Source organism: Archocentrus centrarchus, chromosome 5 (genome assembly GCF_007364275.1).
Source record: "Archocentrus centrarchus isolate MPI-CPG fArcCen1 chromosome 5, fArcCen1, whole genome shotgun sequence".
Lineage (NCBI taxonomy): Eukaryota > Metazoa > Chordata > Actinopteri > Cichliformes > Cichlidae > Archocentrus > Archocentrus centrarchus.
The window spans coordinates 33,784,493-33,792,122 of NC_044350.1; positions in this window are offsets into that span (position 1 = coordinate 33,784,493).

Genomic DNA, 7,630 nt, shown 5'->3' on the forward strand with positions numbered 1-7,630 from the left:
TGCTTGGCTTTTCATTAGCAACAGATGTCACACATGTAATTTCATAAGTCACACCATCCAGTTACTGGATGAAATATACTGGCGCGCTGGCAGTGCGTGAGCAGCTTCTGACTGCTCGTCTCCCTGCAGAGGGCGCCTGCTGTCAGACGGGGGCAGCGTCACAAATATGTGGTACAGCTGCTCTGTGGGCTTCTCTTGTTTGTGGGTCTGTCAGCCAGTCATGGAAAGGAGCAAACTTAGAACATACAAAGAGCAGAAATGAAACTAAGTGTTAAAATCTATGAAAAGTGTCCTCTGTGGATGCATTTTCACTCTTCTCCCATTCCCGGTGAACTCTGCTGAACGCCTTAAAGCGTCATCCACGTCGAGTACAGTACAGTTGGGATTTTGGTCTGCACGGAGGCACGTTTGTGGTGGTTGAAAACCCGTCTCCCTTGGCTCTCCGTAGGCACATACATACATACATAAATGAAGTATGACTCAGTTTGGAGCCACGTGGCCATTAGCAGAAGTGCATTTTTGTGGAACTTGTGCATTGGTTTCATTTTTCTTCAGCATGTGATTTGGGTTTGATGGATCTCATGCTGATGGACTGGTAGTACAGGTTAAACTACCAGTGAGTGAATGACAAAGAGATTCCAGACATGTTGGACACCCTGTTCACCCATGACTGCACGGCCACACATAGCTCCAACACCACTGTTAAGTTTTGCAGACGACATCACCATCATCGGCTGCATTTCAGACAGAGATGAGTCCGTGTACAGAGCAGAGGTGAGAGCCCTGACATCATGGTGTTGGGACAACAACCTGCTGCTCAGCAGGAGCTCATCGTGGACTACAGGAGACTGCAGGGTGGAGGGAACACCCTTATTCATATCGAGGGGACAGAGCTGGAGAGAGTCAGCTGCTTTAGGTTCCTGATCAACATCAGCGAGGATCTGAGCTGGTCACACCACATGGGTGTGATCACAAAAGCAGTGAGAAAGCGACTCTTCTCTCGGTGGCGGCTGAGGAGGTTTGGAGTGGGCTCCAGAATACTCACCGCCTTCTATCGATGCACCATGTATCACCACCTGGTACGGCAGTTGTAGCGCTCGGGATCGCAAAGTTCTATGGAGGGTGGTCAGATCAGCTCAACGTATTATCAGGTCTGAACTGCCAGCCATCCAGGACCTCTACAGACAGCGCTGTATGAGGAAGGCCCAGCAGATCCTGTCTGATCCCAGCCATTCAGCCTTCATGCTCCTGCCATCAGGCAGACGGTACAGCAGCATCCAGACCCGCACCAGCAGTTTCAGGGACAGTTTCTACCCACAAGCCATCAGGCTACGGAGCTGCTGAAATACTGGGGCCTATTCCAGGAAGCAGGTTTTGCTACAACTCTGGGTTTTTTAACCCTAAAATGAGAGAAACTCAGGTTTTCTGTTCCAGAAAGAGAGCCAACTGCAACTCTGAGTCAGTAACAGACTGTGACCCTAACCTGGTAGGTTTTATCCAACAAACTCTGAGGCCCAGTCTCCTGTACAGGGATTGTGTCTAATGCTGGACTAAATACTTTTTCCTATTGTGGTCTTCATTGACTTTTTCCTTTTAGTCTAGGACCATGCTTAATCCATGACTGGGAAACCGGCTGAGAGTGTCTCTCTGACTCTGCCCCTCCTGCTGCACCTTAACCACCTGTCTGACACTCCCATTCATTTCCTCATTCATAAAGACGCTGCAAAGCGATCAGACGAGTGAATTCATCTGCAGACGTTTATGTTTCTGCAAGCACTGAAATCCCAGTTAGATGTTAGTTTGTTATTTTTGTAACATGAAGCTTTTACAGTCGTTCACTCGTCAACAGGCTGTAAGGACGGAGACAGCGATGATGTCACGGATTTATAATGAGGCAGCTGCAGCTGTCAGACTGTCAGTCAGTTCCTCTGAAACACTTACTGTAGTTACTGCAGCATCACTGTTACATCACACTGATCTGGATGAAGCTGCTGACACAGAACACACTGTGGATGGAAAATGTCCGGATCAGAAGATGATGTGAATGTTTGAGTGAAGATGTCTGTAATTCAGAGTAAGAATCTCGACATATTTTCCATTGAAAATCACCTAAATCGGTGATCATTGGCTCTATAACTGATCACCAAACCGTGTCCGAGTCCACCTGAATTCTCCATTAAAAGAATGAATAAAGTGAGGGTGTTACTCCATCAATAGATTTCATTTTTACAGTATGATTATTTAAACAATTAAATGTCCATAAACTGAACTGTCATAAACTGCAGCAAAAACTGTTTTTATTGAGTAACAAACTGACCTGAGGTCAGCCCCCCCCCCCCGGGGTCTGCTGCTGTCTCAGTCTCTAACACACAGGTCGGTCAGTAAACTCAGTCTGAGCTGTTTCTCCAGTTTTATCTTCACTTCCTGTCTCCTGCAGTTTGTCCGTCAGGCTGAATAATTGGATTTTATAAATCAAATGTAAAATTAGGATTCAGCTTCATCTGATGGAGATTCAGGTTGTGTAAATGATGACAGCAGAGATTACAAAGAAACGATATATTTTATAACAAACTTTTATTCTGTCTGTGATGATGTCAGAGTGGGTCAGGCTGATTAAAGTGACTCGTCATGCTCCACACTGACACGCCCGATCCTCCATCCATCGGATTAAAATGGAGGCTCCGCCCTTTATTTACCCGTTACCATGGTGACTCCTGGTATCAGAGCTCCATTGATGATGGCTTTCTTTCCTTATTCACACACGCGCTAAATCAGGGCGATCATACTCAGAGCTGATTGAACTGACTCTGATCAGCTGTTCTGGAACAGGTAACTCAGAGTTGATCAACTCAGAGTTTGTTTTTATACTCAGAGTTTTTTGAACATGCTTCCTGGAATAGGCCCCAGGTTATCTACAAATCTTAAGGTTGGTGGTTTGATTCCTGGATGTTTCACTCTGCATGCCAAATTATCCTTGGGCAAGATACTAAACCCCAAGTTGCTCTCTGATGCAGCCGTCAGAGCGTGAATGTGTGTGAATGTAAGACAGGAAGCACTGAGCTGTAGAAGGAAGTGCTTGTATGAATGGGTGGGAATGGGTGAATGCAAAGCAGGGTGTATAAAGCACTTTGAGTGCTCGAAAAGCGCTATATAAGAACAAGCCCGTTTACCACTGCGGACTGTAATTACTGTATGATCTGTTACAGTATTTTATTGCAAACATTCAGTTGAATTTATGGTAGGCTTTTTTTGTCTGTTTACAATAAAATAGGACAGAAATCTATCAACATATCTATTTATTCTGCCTTACAGAGACCTGGTTACAGCAGGATGAATGTGTTTGTGTAAATCAGTGTGTGGCGCTGAAGTCAGTGAATGATGGCTCTGGAGGACTGTTCCAGAGCCGACCCAAGCCTTGAAGGGGCCCTAAGCAAAATTTGATTTGGGCCCCCTTCTTACCACTTCATAGTGCCCTGAACCTAACCGTTATAAATGTTGGAGGGTTAAAGTTGATTAATTTTTTAGGACGCATTGCTATTTAAGCCTCGTGTACATAAGCTCACTGAAAAACAATGTATTTTCAATTCAATTTTATTTAATACAGCGCCAAATCACAACAAACAGTTGCATAAAGGCACTTTATATTGTAAGACCCTGCAATAATTACAGAGAAAACCCAACAGTCAGCCTAATCTTAAAAATAGAGAGGGTGTCTGTCTCCTGAATCCAAGCTGGGAGCTGGTTCCACAGAAGAGGGGCCTGAAAGCTGAAGGCTCTGCCTCCTATTCTACTCTTAAGGAACCACAAGTAAGCCAGGAGTCTGAGAGCGAAGTGCTCTATTGGGGTGATACTATGAGGTTCTCTGTGTGAAACAAACAGCGGTGGATGGAGCAGCTACAAAGTTCTCTGTTCTTCATGTTGCTGATCAGGTGGTTGATGAAGGACCTCCAGCTGTTTCCCAGTAAAGGTTTTAAGGTGGTTACAGGAACAGAAGCTGCTGCTTTGGACGCTAGAAAAATGTCTCCTTTTTTTGTACACAATTTGTTACAGAATCATCACACGAATATGCCCCCTTCTCTGATCATAAATCAATCACTATCCACCTAATTGGGACTAAACAAAAAATAACTTACAAGGTTACTGGAAATTGAACATTAATCTGTTGAAAGATGATTTATTTTGTAGCTCTGTAACACCACTACAAAAAAATCTATTTAGTAACAATGTATCAAGTTACACTCAAAAATGGGAATACTTTAAATTTAAAGTTAGAGAATTAGTAATACGACATAGTAAAGAAATAAAGATAAATAATGTTGCTAAAGAGATGGCTATTATGAACAACCTCAATACCTTATTACTGAGAGCCTCTCTATCCGAAGAACAAATTAAAATGAAAAGACTAAAAATAGATATGAATAACTTATACACTGATATGGCTAAAGGTGCTTTTATAAGATCCAGAGCAAAATGGCTAGAGCAAGGGGGGAAAAACTCGAGTTGTTTCTTTGCTTTAGAGAAACGAAACCACAAAAAAAAACAATATCTCTATTCTTAAAATTAATGGCAACACAACCACCAACTCTTTGGATATTTCAAAATATGTCTGCTCCTACTACAGTAATATTTACAATGCTAACTTTCAAATTGATGATTACGAAAAGTTTATGAGCTCAATTAAAAAAATCACTCCTTCCATTTCAGAGCATTTCAAGCAAAGATGTGATGAATCCATTACAAAACCTGAAGTTCTGGAGGCAATTAAATCTATGAGTAAAGGGAAGTCACCTGGCATTGATGGGATTCCTGTTGAACTTTATCATCACTTCTGGAGCATCACTGAAAGCCCCTTAATGAAATTATTTAAAGAATGTTTGAGTAAGAAAGAAATGTCCACTACAATGAAACAGGGTCTTATAACTTTAATTCCCAAACCTGACAAAGACCACTTATTAATAGAAAACTGGAGACCCATCACACTCCTAAACGCCGACTATAAGATTCTCTCTAATTTTTGCTAAAAGTTTAAAATCAGGTCTTAATGAAATCATAGGAGAAACTCAAACAGGTTTCATGGCCAAACGTCACATTAGCTCTAATATAAGACTTGTTCTTGATTTATTGGATTACTCTAACTTTATTGAATCCGAATTCCTCATAATTTTCCCCCATTTCTATAAGGCATTCGATACTGTAGAACACAGGATCTTACTGAATACACTCCAGATCTTTGGTTTTGGTGAAAAATGTATTGCAACAGTTGAAATGTTTTATAAGAATATGATAGCAGTGTTATGTTATATCCATATACAACACAAAGATTCCCAGTTATGAGATCTGTTCGTCAGGGGCGCCCCCCATCTCCCTTTTTATTTCTGATTGTAGTTGAATTACTTTCATTACACCTCCTCCATGACCCAATCCTTAAAGGTTTATCTATTTTTGGTCCAAGAGCCAGCCCAAGCCTTGAAGGGACCCTAAGCAAAATTTGATATGGTGGGCCCCCCCTCATACCACTTCATTGTCCCCTGAGCCTAACCGCTATTAATGCTGCAAGGTTGAAGTTGAATATTAATTTTTTGGGATGCATCGCTGGTTCAGTCTCAGCCCATTGAAAAACAATGTATTTCAATATAATACACATTGTAAAACTATGTGAATGACATTGAGGAGAGTGGGACAAGTATCAGTCATGCCATATCCAATCTACAGGCCATAGGCTTTTTAGGAAATATGTGATTTAGGGTGTTTGACCTGCTTTTGGACATGCTGGACATGCTCTTTTCATCCAAAAGATGTATATTTTTGCATAACTGCGCAAATGCACCTAATTACAGGCTAGTAAATAAGCCATTTGTAATTATATAAATAATAATTATTCAGCATACATAATTGCTTAGCATCAATAGAATAAAATGAAACACAAGCAACTGGACCCAGTACTGTAAATGTTATTACGCTGCTATACCACAAAATGGCATGGTGGAAGTACCCCAAGAGCACAAATGAGGCATAAACGTGAGGTCTACTAGTCTATCCATGCAACATGACCACAGTGTCAAAACAACAAAACACTGTCACCACAGGAACAGTGAGTAAACCAGTCAGATTAAACCGCCACAGCTCACAAATGTAGTTATGTCTGAACATGCAAGAATAAAACCAAGATATGCAAAGCTAGCATGTCTTGTCCACTGAACCTTGTAAATATTGAACAACACTGATATAAGCATCATGATTCTGCAGTGTGGCAGGCAGGATAAGGACCCAAACACAGGACTCAGGAGGGAAAGCGTGAACTTTGTTTCTGGATGCACATCAGGTACAAGGAAACCAGAAAGCTCACCTGGAGCTAATACGTCAGCAACTAGGAATACTCAGGGACACTGAAACAGGAAACACACCTGAGTGACACGATGTGGCAAAGAACAGGAGGACACAGACGACACACACACACACACACAAGGTGATCAGGGAGAGAGGACACACCAGAGAGCACAATCGAACAAGACAAGGGGAGTAACCAACAAACCACCAAACAGAACCGGGAACAGGGGAACCCAGAGAACTGAAACAAGATTAAATAGAAGGTGAACAACAGCCAAGAACAGAACTCAGAAAGATGAACTAAGAAGCCTGAGGATAGAAACAATGACACCAACCAGGAATTAGCGGAATAAGACAAAAATTCAAAACTGGAAAAACACAAGACACTAGGAATCAAACAGTAACCTGAAACAATACAAAAGTGAAAGTCCTAAAACTAAAAACGCTGGGTCATAAACCCAGGACCAAGATGATAAGAACCAACCAAAATGTATATTAATTATAAACACGCTGAGGACGCTGACACAGGCTGACAGGTTGTTTTTGACAGACACAGCGACATGATAAATACCATAATTAGCCAGCTAGCATAGCTAGATCCGGTTGGAGCTGGTTACAAACTAAACTTGTAATTACTCACGGAAACATACCTTTGTCTTTTTTCTCCCTCTAATTTTCTCCTTTCCCTCCTCTCTGCCTCACAGGGACAGCTCCTTTCTGACACATTTCTGTTTCGTAGCTTCATCCAAAAATGACTGAAACTGGCGGATCATCAGGTCACCTGGAGCACTGCCGATGCGCATGCGTGCCCAAACTACCTGAATTCACGCTGACACACGCAGTCAGTCAGCAACTCATTAAATTAGTGTTGTTACAATTGTACAAATGTGAAGAAGTGGAATAGTTTCTTCTTTCTTTTAGGGAACTGGCATGTTAAAGAAAAGAACAAAGCTTCATCACAAATGTAGGTGAGCTTGGGGCCCCTTGGTGGTCAGGGGGCCCTATGCAGCCGCATGTGTCGCCTATGCCTCAGGCCGGCTCTGGGTTTAATTGAATTAATGAAAGGATACGATAAACAGTGTGAAACCTTTGACCCTCAATGTTCACTCTACCTAGATGGAATTCAAATTTTAATCTATAAATGGACAGTTTGCACCTAATGGTTTATATTTGCATGACATTCTGCACAATCATTGTATGCATTGCACATGTACACACCATCACCAGTATATGTGTACACACACCCACTCATATGAATGGAATCTATCTATCTATCTACCTGTCTACCTATCTATCTATCTGT